Raw genomic sequence first — 18603 nt, 5'->3', positions numbered from 1 at the left:
GAATTAAATTCAGAAAAATTAAGCAAGTCTGGCAGTATTGATGGAGAGAGAAACAGAAATTACGTTTCAATTCCAGAGAGTTTTGAGAGTCATATAGAATCGACATGTTAATTTTGGGCTGCATTTACTGGCCCTTCCCACTGGTGGAATCTTCCAGTCCCGTCAAAATCAAGCCCCCACCCTGGGTTCCCCAGCAGCGGGACAGGCAAACCATGCAAATTGTCATTGACTTCGGTGGGACAGGAAGATGCCTCCAGCGGCCAATGGCGAGCTACCTCTGCCACAGGGTAATCTGATACATACAAGGGAAGGGCTGGAAAATTCTGGCCTCTGTTTCTCTCCCAACAGATGCTGCTAGACTTGCTGAGTTTTTGAGGCATTTTCTGTTTTTTCACTTCAGGTTTCCAGCATCCACAGTATTGAGTTTTTATACTAGAGTCACTGGTCTCAAGCTCTTTTTGCTTTGCACTTGGAAACAAATATTCCCCAGGCACAAACACAAGTAAAAATATTTGGCCCTCTGTATATTGATGTCATGAGCAAGCGCTTGGTGAGATCGTACAAAACTTAAAATCACTGGGGGAGAAAAGGTCAAATTAGATTTCATCACTTCATCGGTAAATGTTTGAGACAATTCAGGGAATTTAATCCATCAAAGTTTCACGTTTATTTTTATAAAGAGATCTGAAGAACTGAACCAGAGATTCAGAAAAGATATATGATATACAAATTGTTATTATGTGTATTATGAAAAATGGCCACATTATTTAAGAATATAACTAAAAAAGACAGATGTATGGAGGATGGAAATCAAAAACAACTGAAAATTCAGGACCATCTCAGGAGGTCAGGCAGCATCTATGGAGGAAACAGAACTGGTGGAATTTACAGAAAAACAGAACTTAAAAATCTGGGGGCCATTCTGCCTTCCCGCTGCGTTGCTTTTTTAGCGCAGCGAGCTGGGAGACTCTCGCAGCAGCCGATTCGCACAATTCACGCTGGGCGTCCAGACCTCTGCGTGTATCCCAGTGCCAGATTTCCGGCGCCATCAGCTCTGCGCAAATTCTATGCAGCAGCTCATTGTAATATAAGTTAAATAGCATTCCCCTCTCCCCCCTCGCCAGGAGTATTTCACTCCAGCCGAATTTACTATTGCTCCCCACTTGGGGGAAGCTGGCAGCCCGATCTTGCTGGAGTGAAGGGGAGGGCAAGCGAGGACCCCCAGAGGGTCAGGCACCCGGGAGGGTGGGGGGGGGGGCCTTGGCATTGCCATCTTGGCACTGGCCAGCCTGGGCCGCCTGATACTCCACAAGGGGCAAAGTGCCAATGGCCCAGGGGGCATCTTGGCACTGCCCACCGGGCATGGGGCAGTGCCAAAGGGGCGGGATCTAGGGGGTGTGGGGACTAATGGGGGCAGGTTCACTGGGGTGCGATCTGTGGGGGGCAACTCTGCAGTCGGGATGGGTCGGGGAGGGAGAGAGTCCAACGATTTGGCTGGCCAATGGGTTCGGGGGGTGGGGCAGCCTGCTGGGGGATTGGGCTACAGGGAGGGGGGCAGTCGGCACAGCGGGGTGGGGCAGGGGGATGCAGATTGGAACTGGCAGTGGGAGGGGAGGTGGTCAATGGGAGATGAAGATGACCCAGGAGGTGGGGGGTGGCGGGTCGAGGCTGGGCCGGACATGTCCACAAGACCAGCGATCGGACTGTGGGGTTTCGGAGGGCCAGTGATGCAGGGGTCGTAGGCCTGGCCAGCAATCGAGTTGGCCAGCAAATCGGGAGACGTACAGACAGGGGCCACCAATCTCAACGCTCAGCGCTAGGCCACCGGCCTCTCCAGCGGGAATAGGCCCTGCCCCCTGATTCTCAGCATGATCCACGCTGAGGCACTCTGCAGTACACACAGTCTGGGAGACTCATTTTGAAACTCCTGCTGAAAAAACCAACGCAATTTAGTCCAGTTTTTACGCAAATTCGAAACTTAGGATTTTTGTGGGAGAATCCCACCCCTGTTTATTTCCCATCCATCTTCCCTTTGTTCCATCCTGTTTGTTTCTCTGTCACAGCCTCCAGTTCTCGTGAAGCTTCCACACTCGAAACATTAACCTGCCCGATCCCTCCACAGCTGTTAACTGAGCTGTGAGTGTCTCCAGCACTTTCTTCACGTCATATTAAGGAGAAGGTGGAAGAATAATCATTCATTTCAGAGGTTTTTGGTGAATGAAAGAAAACACAAAAAAATGTTTTACCTATTACAGCTGCAGACTGAGGCAAAACTTAACAAGTTTGTGAATGTTCTCCCTCTGCCTGAATATGACTATGATGTGAATGATGGAACTATCTGCACAGTTGTGGGATGGGGAAAGACAAATGTAAAGTCAAACAAGCTTTCTGACAACCTCAAGGAAGTGAACGTAACCATCATAAACAGAGCAAAGTGCAACAGTAAGAATTATTACAACAACAACCCTGTAATAACCAGGAACATGCTCTGTGCTGGTGACAGCAAAGGTGGAAAGGATGCATGCCAGGTGAGCGAGATTGTGTAAAAAGTGGCTGCAATACCAGAGAGAATTATTAGTATTTGCTGTTTTAGTTAGTGCTGCATAAAATGTGCTTCAAGCTTATCATCTATTGATTCTTGAGCTGTTAAAATGAATAATTAATTTAATCAATTCACACATTTAGTTAACATAACATACTTAAACTCTTTGTTGTCGGGGTGTCAACGCAGGGAAAAGCAAAATATCGGTTCAATTTTCGTGGTCTGATATTCCTATCCTAAAATCCATGTAAAATGTTCAACTCCCAGGTTGAAAAGTAGAGATAAAGAGATGGAAATATAGACATCCAGAACTGGGCTATCCTGCAACAACAATGGACCCGGCTTTCATCCACTCTCACTTGGCACTCGACACCCTCCTCACCCTCCTCAACCTGCTGATGTCTAAAAGCAGTACTCGATGGGAGAGGCAGATCCCCTCCATTAGTGGCTGCTTCAAACATTAGCGAGGTAAACAAGAGTGGGTGCAGAGGAACGGGGATGTGGAGGTGGAGGTGTAGGTAAGAGGAGGACAACAGAGAGGAGCCTGGGGTGTGGGGGGGGGGGGGGAGGGGGTGCAGAGGAGGGAGGGTACTGCAAGGGATGAGGTGCATAAAGGAGGGGGTGTTGGAGAAGAGGTGGTGCTGAAGGAGGGAGTGCAGAGGAGGGAGGAGTGCCACAGCAGCTAAGGGTCTTTTGAGGTGAGGGGTGTTGAAGAAGCCAGGGGTGCAGGTTGGTGGAGGAGCGCTGGAGGAGCCAAAGGCACAGGGGAGATGGGAGGGTTCCTGGCAGAGGGGTCGTGCAGGTGTGAGGGGGCTGTGGGGAGATGAGGAGGTGCAAGAAAGAGTGGAATGTGCCAGAGAAGCCGGGGTTGTGGGAGCAGGGGTACTGTTGGAGGAGTCTGGGATGTTCCGAGTCGTGGGATGTGTGCAGAAAAGTTCCAGATTGTCCCAAAAGGGGAAACATCTGTTCACATCCACCCTGTCAGGACCTCTCCGGATCTTACATGTTTCAATCAATTCACCTCTTACTCCAGCAGTACAAGGCTAATCTGTTCAACCTTTCCAGTACAGATCTTAATCCAGTAGACCTTCTGTCAAATGCTTCCAATGCATTTACATCTTTCTTTAAATAAGGAGAACAATACTGTACACAATACTTCAAATGCGATCTCATCAATGTACAATTGAAGCATAATCTCCCTACTCTTGTAATCATTTCCCCTCACAAAAACAGGAACATCCTCTTCACTTTCCCAATTCCTTGCTGTACTTGTATATTGGCCTTTAATGATTCATGCACAAGACCTGAGATTGTCCCATTTATAGAATAGATCTGTTGCAATTATTCTAGGAAGGGAGACAGAGGAGGAACCCTCTTAGTGATAGGGCAAAGGACCCAAAGGTGAGCTGCTCAAATGAACTGATATTCACTGAGATTGCCTGCAGCAACTTTCAGTTCACCTGGAAATAGTCTTGGAAAAGGTTTAATGAACTTATCAGATCAACCAAAGTGGGAGGTTTTTATTTGGAAACATCAAAATGTGACACCCAACACTTTTATGAGTCGGCATAATATTGAAACATTGACATGTGCCTCAGGATGTTAAAACACAAGTAGAACTCACTCCAATACCTGTACACAACAACCAAAGTGGGAGAGCTTATCATTCATTATCTTTAATTAATGCAGAATGTAAAGCATGTGTATTGCATAAAACAATACCTACAGTGATTCAGTCCATGTTGCATTAGAACATATGATAGCAGAAGAGTGGTAGTGGGAGTTAAGTGTAAGTGTTTTCAATTCTGTACACGAAACAATTGATTTTAATTGTATTTGTGGGTATTGGCATTCACCTGTGCTCATATATATATGAGTAGTCTGAAAGAATGGTTGTTGGTCTGAGGTGTATTATATTAAATGTGGCTCTGGAAATAAAGGCCTAAGTTTATAAGGACTTGGCTCTGTGTTCTAACCTTTATTCCTTCACTTTTCTGAGTTTAAGTAACACCTTCTTGCAATTCTGATGACTGCAACAGTCAACTGAGTTACTGCTTGAGGTTTGTGTATCATCCATCACTATTGCCCGAAATGTGTTGCAAGATGGATTTCAGTCCTTGTTTAATCTCTGTATAACCTTCAGGAAATAATCAAATTATAGCTGCTTAATAACTCTCATAAAATTATTAAACAGGAATGTTGATGCATTGTCTGTTGTTTGAGATTAATTAAGTATTTCTTGTTTTTTCAGGGGGATTCGGGTGGGCCATTGATATGTGAGGATGAGCTCCAAGGAATTGTATCTTTTGGGATAAAATGTGGATTGCGATACAAGCCTGGGATTTATACAAGGGTCACTCAGTATATTGAGTGGATTCAGAAAATAACAGCTTGAACCTTCCACAATGTTTAGAAACTATTGAGGTTTATGCATTATATTTGTTCTCTGTGGATTGCTGTACCTCGAATAGCTATTGCAATGGCATTTACAATTTAAATTCATTGAGATTATTTTAAAATAGGATCCTGCACCTATCCCTTGCTAAAAGCTCAGGCTAGTTATGCATAAAAAAATCTTTTAAAATGTGAATGCTCGCAGCTGTGTTACTGGATTGGTGAAATACTTGGAGGTGCTTTGTTTAAACAGCAAAGTAGAACAATATTTTCACGTGTAACAGTTCAAATCTTTTATGCTTCAATAAATAAATGATCATAGCTTGCGTTTGATTGATTTGAAGTATCAAGTTGAGTGAGTGAGTTGCACTTTCCTTCCTTAATCAGGACATTGTGGCTAACCCTGCTCCAAGACACCAGACAATAACCTAAGCAAGTGCTGAAGGAGTTCAGTGTTGTTGAGGTCTCGCCTTTACAAACATACAAATCGATGATCAGGAGAAGACCAGCTGGTCTATCAAGTCTCCTCCACCTTCATGATAGTTAGAACATCAGGAAAAACACAGCCTGACCCTGTGCACAGCCACATAATGTTTTGGAAGAGACCAATAAGGGGAAAGTATTCTGAAACATTCCTTGCTCTTGTTGAGAGGATCACACAAAGAGAACAGAATTGTGGAATGATATCAATTGGAAGGAGGCCGTTTGGACCATCGTGTCTGTGCTAGCTTTCTCTCTCAGAGCTACTCAGTTGCTTTAATTTCTTGTAGTCATGTGATTTGTCTTAACATTCCAATAGCACGATATACCAAACATCCACTCATTCTAAAGCAGCAAAAGAAACTCAAAAAAAATTTAACCTGGAATCCCCATGGCAATATCATCAATTAGCACTAGTAAGGGAGTGTCCCTCACTTTGCTGAACACATGTTCAGCTGAGGGTGTTTAAGGGAGAGCATTATCAATATCTGTGTTAGACTCTGCTTCACCGCACAATGCAACCATCATAGCATTTACACCGCATGCATGGTATGAACATGTTAGCTCTTTTACAGTCAGTGCGTACAACACTTGTCACACTTCAAATGGCCAAAACTATTCTCCAAACATTTTAAGAGTGTCAGGCATCCCCAACACCAGCGCCATTGGGTATGGAGGTGAATTTCACAGCCTGGACTTATTCCAAACAAGGCGCACAAGACAAATTCACTGCCACGCAACTTGGTGTGAAAAAAATATGAGGAATCATCACAGCAGAGATTGGGAGCAGTGCAGACAGGAGCAGAATAAAATAGGTCGGGATCAGATTGGAGCAGAATAAAGGAGACCAAGATTGGATTCCTGGTGCTGGGATCAAGAATGTCACTGAGTGGTTACAAAGCACTCAGGGGCCATTTCAGGACCAATCACTGAAAGGGAGGTCACATCCTGTCGGCAGAATTTAAGGAGTTGGGAAAGAAACTAACAGGCAGGATCGTAGAGGTAGTGATCTGCACATCATTCCCAATGCCATGCACTAATCAGTGTAGAAATAAAGCAGATGATAGGGTTTGGCATCAGTTCTGGGGGAGATGGGACATGTATATGCCAAAGGTTTGCACTTGAACAGAACCGGGACGAATCTCCTTGCTTACTGGTTTGTTAGTTCAATCATGGAACACTTAAAACTTAGGATTTGGGAATCAGTTGATCATATTAGATAGAAATAACAAGGTGCACAACAATGGGAAAAGTTGGATGGCACGAGAGTAAATAAGAGTAAAGTGGGGTGGAGTAAGATGAAATACAATCAGGCCCACATGATGTTGACAGTGCCTGTGTGTGATTGCACTGAGTGAGGTATAAAGGATTGGTGAGCGGCAGGTTCAGGTCGCCCTGCGGAGTAAGTTATCATGGTGAGATAGGAATAGTCACTTACAATGGTAGATCAAAATGAGAAAAGATGGGAGGAGGTTCATGTCAAGTATAAAGCCAGCATGGACTGATTGCACTGAATGACAGGATTCTGACAGGATTAATGACAGCCCACATTGCCTCGACTTTCTCAGGAGACTAAGGAAATTTGGCATGTCTGCTACAACTCTCATGAACTTTTACAGATGCACCATAGAAAGCATTCTTTCTGTCTGTATCACAGCTTTCTAGGCTCCTGCTCTGCCCAAGACCGCAAGAAACTATGAAGAGTCATGAATGAAGCCTAGTCCATCATTCAAACCAGCCTCCCATCCATTGACACTGTCTACACTTCCCGCTGCCTCAGAAAAGCAGCCAGTATAATTAAGGATCCCACACATCCCAGACATACTTTCTTCCACCTTCTTCCATCAGGAAAAAGATACAAAAGTCTGCGATCGCGTACCAATTGACTCAAGAACAGCTTCTTCCCTGGTGCCATCAGACTTTTGAATGGACCTACCTCACATTAAGTTGATCTTTCTCTACATCCTAGCTATGACTGTAACACTACATTCTCCACTCTCTTCTTTCCTTCTTATTCTGTGGTATGTTTTGTCTGTATTGTGCGCAAGGAACAATATTTTTCACTGTAGACTAATACATGTGACAATAATAAGTCAAATCAAATCAAATCTATACCATAAATCTGGTGTAATCCTGTGTGATAACAGAGAACTATTTTTTCCCGCCAAAATATAATTCACAGTTCTTTGCATGGCTGCTAAGGGACCACCCATTCCACCAGCCGATGTCCTTTCAAAGTTTATCATTTTCCTCCTCACAGTTCACTACACTTTCAAAGTTTTGTGTCATCTGTAAATTGGGAACTCATGTCCTACATACTCAAAGATGGAAAGCTAAAGTGCGTGTGTATTGACATCGATAGAAAACTGGTTGGCAGACAGGAAACAAAGAATAGGAATAAACAAGTCTTATTTTGAAAGGCAGGCAGTGACTAGTGGAATGCCACTGGGATTGGTGCTAGGATCCCAGCTACTCACAATATATAATAATGATTTAGGTGAGGGAACTAAATGTAATATCACTTTACATATCACAAGTAATTCATTTGCAGAGATGTCTTGCTGCAGTTATACAGGGCCTTGTTGAGGACACACCTGGGATTTGTATACAGTTCTTGTCTCCTGATCTGAGGAAGGATGTTCTTGCCATAAAGGGAGTGCAGAGATTTACCAGACTGATTCCTGGGATAGTGGGACTGACGTATGAGGAGAGATTAAGTCAGTTTGGATTATATTCGCTGGAGTTCAGAAGAATGAGGGGGGATCCCATAGGAGCCTCATAAAATTCTAACAGGACTAGACAGGATAGATGCAGCAAGGATGTTCCCGATGGTGTGAGAGTTAAGAACCAGAGGTCACAGATTAAAGATACAGAGTAATCCATTTAAGAATGAGATGAGGAGAAATTTCTTCACCCAGGGAGTTGATAAGCCTGTAGAACTTCACTACCACGGAAAGCAGTTGTGGTCAAAACATTTTATTTTTTGAGAAGGAGTTAGATATAGCTCTTGTAGCAAAAGAGATCAAAGGATATGGGGGGGAAGATGGGATCAGACTATTGAATTGGATGATCAGCCATGATCATAATGAATGGCAGAGCAGACTCAGAGGGCCGAATGGCCTCCTCTTTCTCCTATTTTCTATGTTTCTATGTTTCTATCAGTCCTCTTTGTTAGCTTAAAAGCTAGTCAAACCAATTAGTTAAAAATAGATTGGGCGAAATTTTACCAGTCATTTAGCCACCCCACCCACATACCAAAAACAAATCGGAAGATTATGACCAATGTGTCCCTAATTTCCTTCCTTAATTCCCTCAGCATCGTTGGAGAAATCCCATCTATTCCTGATGACTTTCAACTTTTTAAGTACAATTACTCTTTCTAATACCTCCATTTTATCGATTTTTAGCCTATCCAGTACCTCAATTACCTCCTCTTTCACTATGATTTTGGAAGCATCTTCTTTCATGGTAAAGATAGATGTGAAGTGCTTCAGCATACCCTCTGTTCCTGGGTGTCTACCCCATTCCTGGTCCTGAAAGAGCTCTCTCTTTAATCTACCTTTGACTATTTGTTTTCCAATAGAAGGATTTTGGATTAACTTCATGTTAGCTACCATTTCCTTCTTCTATTCTCTCCTTGTTTAATGTATTTTTCTCAATTCTATTCTGAACTTTCTAATTCAGCAGGTTGTCACTCACGTTATTAACCTGCCATCTGTTATACAGACCCCTCTCTGCTTCATCTTACTTTCTACATCAGGCTTGTTGCCAACCTCCTCACATTGTGGGAATATACATTGACTGTATGTGGTGAACCATCGTTGGTTCCCACTAGATAGTACTGAGCCAGGGTCTGGCCAGTACTACAAGTATGTATATATGTTGCTGTTGGGGTTAGGGATGGGTTGTTCTACTTGTTGCTGTTGGGGTTAGGGTTGGGCTGTTACACCTTGTATTATAGTTATTGTGGTACATCCCAGTCGGGCTCCGCCTCCTGGGAGAAGTATAAAGGTCTCTGCTCTGTCTGGGACCCCTCAGTCTGGGATCGTGTATATAATTAGTAGCTGCCTTGTTACAGCAAATAAAAGCCTTTATTTCCTGAGCATCAAGCCTCGTGTGTGATAACGCGCATCACTGTACCTGAACCATCTTCTCTCTATTGGGAAGCCATTTTTCTGTTCCAATTTTTCCTGTCATTCTTTGATTCCAATTTATCTGAGTCAACTTTGTTCTTGCCTCACCTCAATTGGCCCTCTCCAAATTAATTACTTTGGATTGCTTCTTTTCTGTAGCTACCCCAAACCTTATGACACTATGATCACTGCCACTTGAGCCTCTTGAACCCATTTCATTGTCTAGGACCCTGCAGCACATTTCACAACTGTGCTCGAGGCTGAAGTGACGTGTACAATGGGTAGTTCAATCTAGTTTTTCTTTTGATCCAGACAGCATGGAAAAATTAAACATAAAGGGAGGAATTTCCTCGTCCCGCCGCCCACCACGGGAATCGTAGCGAGCGGGACAGGACCATGCAAAGGCCCATTGCCCTCGGGCGGGATTTTTCGGCCTGGGGCAAGTGCAGCTGGAACATCCTGCCCAAAGATTACTGATATCAACATCTGGGAACCAAAGAAACAGAAGCCCATAGCATGGTGGGAGTGATCATCTTAGAGTAAACTTCAAGTATTTTAAATTAATTTACTGCTGATTTGAAAAACTGCCCCACATTAGTGCTGGAAGGAAAGATTAGCAAATCGTGCAAAGGTGAAAAATGAAATGCTCTCTGATCCAGCGCAAAGAGCATCTGGTGAAAATTTAGCCAGTCATCTGATGAAACGGTTGGATGCTTTGAGGATTTTGGAGTGTCCTTTCATTATTGACTCAGCAATAGAATCAGTTATTCATTCCCATGTAAAGCAACAATAGAACTAAAAGGGAAGCTTGAAAGACAGAAGAAAAGAAACTGTTTGCCAGAGTCACAATGCCCACAGTTTGGGTAAGTTCCATTGTATTCAGTGTGAAGACAAATGGACGGCTAAGATTTTGCCTGAATCCAACAGTTCATAGTCAAGTAAAGAGAAGAATCACTACCCCATTCCAACGCTGGAAGAGATCGCACCAGCACTGACAGAGACAAAACATTTCAGCAAGCTTAATGCCTGAAAGGTTTCTACAACATGTAACTAGGTGTGGAATCTTCACTGTTGACAAAGGTCAACACATCCTTTGGATGGCACAAATTCCTGCATCTATTTTTTGGCCTTAAAGTAAATCAGGATGTGTTTCAGCAGAAAGTAGATGAGACATATTGAGGATGCAAAGGAACAGTCGGCTTGGCAGATGATATCCAGATATACGGTGTCGATGGAAAACATCATGACAACCATCCACATGAAGCCATGGGGAGAAACAGGAAAGCTGGGATCAAGTGAAACTGAGACAAATGTATTGTAAAAGTTGCAGAATGCCTGATGGAATCACACGAAGGTACAAAGATTTGAATTAGGAGCAAGAGTAGGCCACTCAGCCCCTCAAGCCTGCTCTGCCTTCAGTAACATCCTGGTTGATCAATCGGAGCCCTGAAAGAATCATAGTTATCTCTGTGATAGAAGCCCCACAGATAAAATACAGGTGAGAAGTTTCCTTGGCTGAACCCAAAACATGAACTCTTTCATATTGCATGTGTCAGAGCACACAGCAAACCTACAGGAGCTGAGAAAGAAGTTGCAGAGTACCAGTCATCAGAGTCACACACTCAGAGTTACAACAAACTTCAGCAGACAAGTTTGTCATAGTACAGCAGAGAAAATCCATCACTCTGCAAATATATGCTTCCATAAAAGTACTGGGAACAGCCCTGGTACAAGAGAGAAAACTGATGGCATCCAAAAAGGGGCGGCACGGTAGCACAGTGATAAGCACTACTGTTTCACAGCGCCAGGAACCCGGATTCGATTCCCGGCTTGGGTCACTGTCTGTGTGGAGTTTGCACATTCTTCCCGTGTCTGCGTGGGTTTCTTCAGAGTGCTCCAATTTCCTCCCACATTCTGAAAGACTTGCTGGTTCAGTGCATTGACCTGAACAGGCGATGGACTGTGGCAACTAGGGGAATTTCACAGTATCTTCACTGCAGTAAGCCTTACTTGTGACTGATAAATAAGCTCTAATATCATCTGAGACCAGGTATGCCAACATAGAACATAGAAAGAGATTTTGGCAGTTATGTTTGGACGAGATGTGTTCCATGCATATGGCGGAGCAGACTCGATGGTCTGAGTGGCCTAATTCTGCTCCTATGTCTTATGGTCTTATGCATATCTTTAGAGAGGAAAGTTCATAATGGAGAGTGACCATCGTCCACTGGAGTAGGTTTACAAGAGGAATCTGTGTAAAGCACCAGCAAGACTGCAAAGTTTGCCCTGAAGACTTCAGAGCTACAATTTCACTCTGAAATACAAGCTAGAAAGAGAAATGGTGCCGGCAGAAACACTATCTTGGTTCTCACCACAGGAGAAACTCATAATAGGAGATCCAGGTATCAAGATCTATCAAGCCTAGTAAATGTAAGACCATCAGAGCTGAGCAAAATTAGAGATAAGAGCAGCAAAGATGAGAGGCTGCATATGCTGCCTCAGCGAGTGACCTAGACATGGCTTGATAAGATGCAAAAAACACATTCAACAATACAGCAGTTCTAGTCTATCAGGCACGGCATCTCACAGGAAGATGGTGATCTTGCTCAACTTGAACCTCAATAATCATGTCCAAAACAATGTGGCAAGGCATTCTCCAGAAGATATACAAAGTCTACGTGGGAATGGGGAAGTGTAAGCTCAGAGTCAGATCAGCTGTGCACTGGACAGGCATTTACAAAGGCACTGAAAATATGTCTACATGCAGCATCTGAGAGTAAATTTAAAGCATTTTAAATTAATCTACTGTTGATTTGTAAAATTGACCCACATTAGTGCCAGAAGGAAAGGCTAGTGAATCATGTGAAGGTGAAAAACGAAATGCTCTCTGATCAGGTGCAAAGAGCATCTTTCAGCAGAAAGAGATAATAGTGACTGAAAATTCACCCAGACTGTGGCATACTGTGGGAGCCAGTCTATGAAGAATGGTGGGCTGGAGTTTCCACTCCGGTCAGTGATGGACACAATGGTAGGTGGGAGGGGAAAATATTGCGGGAGCACAAAAGCCAATTTAATGTTGGCGTGAAGACACGTCACAATTATCCTCTCCAGACTTCAATGGCGGAGTGCGTTTCCTGCCGCACCATGTCAGAAACAGCTTATGAATACATTTGAATCTCATGAATGCTCATTATGAAGGCAGCTCGCTGGAATCCTGCCGCCACGCTCAATCAAAAGGCCTCACTGGTGTCGAATTTAGACAGGAATCATTCACAATCAGGCATAAGGGATGTGAGCCTGGTGAACTGCACTTCACTTGTAAATTCGGGGTATATCCGCTTGCTTTACATTGCACATCGCTCCTGGCTTCTTCTCCAGGCTGCGCAGACAGCAACACAACAATTTCAGGGTGCTTCAGGGACAATGTTCTCTGTGCCAGACCAGTGGTAAGGTGGGGAGCTGGTGGTTACATGAGATGCAGACAAAGGCCTGACTGTAGGACTGGGGATACATGAGACAAAGGGAAGACATTAGATAGAGAGCAAAGGCTTTACTGGCAATGTTGTGGCGGGGCAGGGAGGTGGTTGCACTGGCACTCAGACACATTATTGGGTGGGGCTGTGAGAATATCCTTGGGGCCAGAATGGGAAGTGAGTCTAGGCCAGAAAGCCAAATGTCATGCAGGGAGAATGAAATCTGGTCTGCTAATAGCTCCATCATCTTGCAACATGAAGCTACAGCACAGTAAACTATGAAAATACTCTGTTGGGGTGAACTCTTCGGTGAAAGGGTGCAAAGCAGAACCTCTGCCATAGCACTACATGTCCACGATAGCCTTGTGGGAACAATGCAGTTCCAAAATCACTAACAGTAATGTAGCACTGAAAATCAGAACAGAAATGTGTCGGTGAGTGTCAGAGCTCAGGAACATCTTTCTGTTGCAGCAGTATTGGGCTGCAGTCATTGAGAAGGCTCTGTGTGTGCGTGCATTTTAAATATGGCGCCTGCTGCAATGGCACAAAACTGTTTCCAGGATGTCTTCCCCACACACAGCCAACAATTCAGTTCAACATGTCCCCTTAAATAGCCTATTTCCATTTTATCTTTGATTTAATGGTCCTCAGCACTTCTTTGAACTTAGTCTTTCCAAATTTTTGTAAGTATTTAATGTTTTCTTATGGCCCCCATTTTCAGGTCAAGTAAAATTTAATAACTTTCCCTTGTTTACTTCTGACACCTTTGCAAGTTGACCAGTGAACTTGTGCACAAACTGTGGGAGAGACCTCACCCAGAGTGAGACACATCCAGAGTGAGGGTGAGGCTATCGGGAATTTGGAGCTGAGTGGGAATTTGGTGCAGAGGGGAAAAGAGGCACCTTCTGCCTTTTCTCCCTGCTTTCTAACATTGAAATCTCAGGAGTGGTCTTGTCCTACTGCTGTAGCAGAGGACACAAGGGAAAGAGCTGATAGGTAAGTAGTGGGTAAGGTTGGGTAAGCATTTAATAGTTTTATCACTTATAATTATCACATAGTTTCAGAAGTAGTTTTTGTGGTTTATAGTTTGTAAGAGTTATATTCAGCAGTAACGAGGAGTAGGGAAGATTGGCCCTCGGAATTGGTTATATTCTGATATCAATCATCTTCTAATAGTTTAATTTAAAGAGGGAAAGTCATGACAGGAGAACTCCAAGCCGTGGTCTGCTCCTCGTGCTCCATGTGGGAGACCATGAACATTTCCAGCATGTGACCAGGAAGTGTCTCCAGCTGCAGCTCTTAGCAACCTGAGTTTCAGAGCTGGAGCAGCATCTGGGGAAATGGTGGAGCATCTGTGAGGTGGAGAGTATCGTTGATAGCAAGTATAGAGAGGTGGTCACACCTCAGACTCAGACTCCACAGACATGAAGGGAATGGGTGACCATCCAGCAGAGTAAGAGGGCCAGGCTGGAAGTGCAGGAATCTCCTGTGGCTATTCCCCTGCAAAACAGATATACCATTTTAGATACTGTTGAGGGGAATTGCCTCTCAGGGGATAACAACAACAGCCAAATTTGCAGCACCATGGTTGGCTCTGCTGCACAGGCGAGAAGCAATAGGTATAGAAATGCAATATATACAGGGGATTAAATTGTAAGGAAGATAGATAGGCATTTCTCTGCCACAAATGAGACTCCAGGATGGTGTGTTACCTTCCTGATGCTTGGATCAAGGATGTCTCAGAGTGGTGGCAGGACACTCTGAAGGGGGAGGGTGAACAGCCAATTGTCGTGCACACATTGTTACAAACCACATAGGTCGAAAAAGGGATGAAGTCCTAAAAGCAGAACACAGGGAGCTAGGAAGCAAGCTGGAAAGTACAACCTCAAAGGTAGTGACATCAGGATTACTACCAGTGCCACATGCTAGTCAGAGTAGAAACAGCAGAATATGGAATGCATACATGGCTGAAAGGATGGTGTGAGGGGGAAGGGCTTCAGATTCCTCAGGCATTGGGACCAGTTCTGGGGCTGGTGGGACCGATATAAACTGGACAGGTTACACCTGGGCAGGACCAGGGCTGATGTCCTTGGTGGGGGGGGGGGGTAGGTGGAGGGTGGGGAAGGGGGATGGGGGGGGGGTTACTTGCTAGAGTGGTTGGGGAGGCTTTAAACTAATATGGCAGGGGGATGGGAACCTATGTAAGGTTTCAGAACAAATGGAATCAAGAACAAGAAGAAAAGACAGTAAGGAGAATAAGAAAAGTGATAGGCAGAGAAATCAAGGGCCAGAGTCAGATAAAGACAGAGTAAAAAAATAATGGGAACGGGACAAGAAATGTTAAATGGGTTCACTTTAAGGTTTTGTACCTGAAACTTAGAGCATTCAAAACAATGTAGATTAATTAGTTGCGTAGACAGATGTAAAACGGTATGATATAGTTGGCGTTACAGAGATTTGGCTCCAAGATGACCAAGGAGGGGAACTAAATCTTGAGGGCTATTCAGTGTTTAGTTCAGTGTTCATCACTCACCTGATGAAGCGGCAAAGCTCCAAAAGCTCGTGCTACTAAATAAACTGGTTGGACTTTAAGCTGGTGTTGTGAGTTTTCTTACTGTGTTTAGGAAGGACAGACAGAAAGGAAAAGGTTGCATTGTTGATTAAAGAAGATATTGATATAATATTGAAGAAAGATATTAGTACAGATGATGTAGAATCTGTATGGGTCAAATGCGGAAACACCAAAGCGCAAAAAACATTGGTGGGGGTGGTATATAGACCACCAATCTATGGTGGTAATGTTGAGAAAAGCATTAGACAGGAAATCAGAGTTCCATGTACTAAAGAAACATCTGTGATTATGGGCGACTTTAATCTGCATCCAGATTGGGTGAGTTAAATTAGTCACAGCACAATAGAGGAGAAATTTCTGCAGTGTATACAGGATGGTTTTCTGGTGTGTATACGGGATGATTTTCTGCAGTGTATACAGGATGGTTTTCTGGAGTGTATACGGGATGATTTTCTGGAGTGTATACAGGATGGTTTTCTGGAGTGTATACGGGATGATTTTCTGCAGTGTATACAGGATGGTTTTCTGGAGTGTATACGGGATGATTTTCTGCAGTGTATACAGGATGGTTTTCTGGAGTGTATACGGGATGATTTTCTGCAGTGTATACAGGATGGTTTTCTGGTGTGTATACAGGATGGTTTTCTGCAGTGTATACAGGATGGTTTTCTGCAGTGTATACAGGATGGTTTTCTGCAGTGTATACAGGATGGTTTTCTGGAGTGTATACGGGATGATTTTCTGCAGTGTATACAGGATGGTTTTCTGCAGTGTATACGGGATGGTTTTCTGCAGTGTATACAGGATGGTTTTCTGGAGTGTATACAGGATGATTTTCTGCAGTGTATACAGGATGGTTTTCTGGAGTGTATACGGGATGGTTTTCTGGAGTGTATACGGGATGGTTTTGTGGATTTATATGGGATGGTTTTCTGAGCAATACATTGAGGAATCAACAAGAGAACAGGCCATGTTGGCCTGGGCAATGTGCAATGAGAAAGGATTAGTTGTATCAATATCTTCTTTAATCAACAATGCAACCCCACTATCTTTTCCTTTCTGTCTGTCCTTCCTGAACACTGAATAACCCTCATTGTTTAGTTCCCATCCTTGGTCACCTTGGAGCCATGTCTCTGTAATGCCAACTATATCATACCCCTTTACAGCTATCTGCGCAACTAATTCATCTACTTTATATCGAATGCTCCAGGTGTTCAGCTACAAAATCTTAAAATGAACCCTTTTAATGTCTCTTGTCCCGTTCCTACTATTTTCTACTGTGTCCGTATCCGACTCTGGCCCTTGATTTCTCTGCCTATCACTTTTCTTATTCTCCCTGCTTTCTTTTCCTCTTGTTCTTGATTCCCCTGTTCTGGATCCTTACATAGGTTCCCTTCCCCCTGTCATATTAGTTTAAACCCTCCTCAACCATTCTAGCAAGTATCCTGCTCCCCTCCGCTCAGGACATCAGTTCCAATCCTGCCCAGGTAAAACCCCTCTAGTTTGTACAGGTCCCTAGTTGTGAGAGAACCCTTGGGGATGAGTGACCATAATATGATAGAATTCTTTATCAAGGTGGATAATGACTGCTGCCTCACAGTGCCAGGGTGGTTAGCACTGCTGCCTCACAGCGCCAGGGACCCTGGTTCGATTCCTGGCATGGGTCACTGTCTGTGTGGGTTTCCTCCGGGTGCTCCAGTTTCCTCCCACAGTCCGAAGTTGTGCGGGTTAGGTTAAATTGCCCCATAGTGTCAGCGGGGCTAGCTAGGGTAAATGCATGGGGTCAGGGGAATAGGGTCTGGGTGGGATTGTGGTCAGTGCAGACTCGATGGGCCACATGGCCTCCTTCTGCATCGTAGGATTCTATGATTCCATAACGTAGTTGATTCTGAGACCAGGGTCCTGAATCTCAGTAAAGATAACTATGTTAGTGTGAGACATGAATTAGCTTTGATGGACTGGGAAGTAAAGTGTGGCCAAGTCCTTGCTGGTGATTGTCTGTCCACCGTAAGCCACAAGGTCGGACTGCTGATTGGGATCCAGTGTTGCCTCCAGGTCTATTTCTCACAGAACATTGCACTTTCCCCCATTTTAATTTTGACTTTCACTGGTATTGGTTGAGATTATCTGTACTGTCGAGAATACTTTTCCTTTGTTGAGTGGTCAGTTCCACACTTTTGCAATAGAGCATGGATGATTGCATTGATGGTGCCTTGGTCGTTTCATTCAGATGACACTGAGTCCGAGTTACACGCCTGTCCCTGGGGAAGTGACTGTCAGGGGTACTGCTGGCACTGGGGAGAGGCTGTTGTCATTTGGATCTGCAGCATTTGGCAAAGTGATTTCACTTGCCACAGTGATTACATGTTTTTCCAAAGGTGAGATATTGTGCCCTGTTTGGAAGGTTCTGGTGCTGCAATTGGTGCAGGCTGCCCCCAAACTGAAAAGACTTCAGTGTCCTGTTGAAATGGGCACAGTAAGAAGTCCCACAGCACCAGGTTAAAGTCCAACAGGTTTATTTGGTAGCACGAGCTTGTTGAAATGGTGCTGTTTCCCGTTGTAAATCTTTATGCAATGTTGCAGATAGTTCATCAATTGATGCAGAGTGCCCCTGTACTGCACACCCTTCCGTTTCCCTCGTAAACCATGTTGTTTCATGCCTGAATTATCGGTTCCAGCTCATGGACTGCTCATTTAAAATGCACATTTCTAAAGCAGACTGTGAAGTCAGGTCCATCTGTTTCAGGAGCTGTTTTCTGAGTACATCACTTTCGATGTCCCCTACCAACCAATCACTAATGAATTTGTCAATAAACGCTCCAGATGCACATTCTGCTGCTAAGACCTTTAGTGCGTCCACTTAGGACTGGATTGATCCAGCAGTCTGACCTCCTTGTGACCCTGGGAGTCTGTCCTCCCCATGACCCCGGCAGTCTGACCTCCTTGTGACCCTGGGAGACTGTCCCTCCCGTGATCCCAGCAGCTTGACCTCCCCATGACCCTGGGAGC

The 18603-nt window shown here is 44.2% G+C and overlaps 1 protein-coding gene across 1 annotated transcript in view; it reads left to right on the top strand.

Annotated features, from left to right (window-relative positions):
• The window catches only part of LOC144510584 (granzyme K-like), a 52659-nt gene that overhangs the window by 12170 nt on the left and 21886 nt on the right, over window positions 1-18603 (top strand). The gene's annotated exons all lie outside the window — the stretch shown is intronic.

Source organism: Mustelus asterias, chromosome 1 (assembly GCF_964213995.1).
Source record: "Mustelus asterias chromosome 1, sMusAst1.hap1.1, whole genome shotgun sequence".
In the NCBI taxonomy this organism is placed as follows: Eukaryota; Metazoa; Chordata; class Chondrichthyes; order Carcharhiniformes; family Triakidae; genus Mustelus; species Mustelus asterias.
Note: the sequence above shows the minus strand (reverse complement) of the source record. Positions and strands in the feature narration are given on the sequence as shown.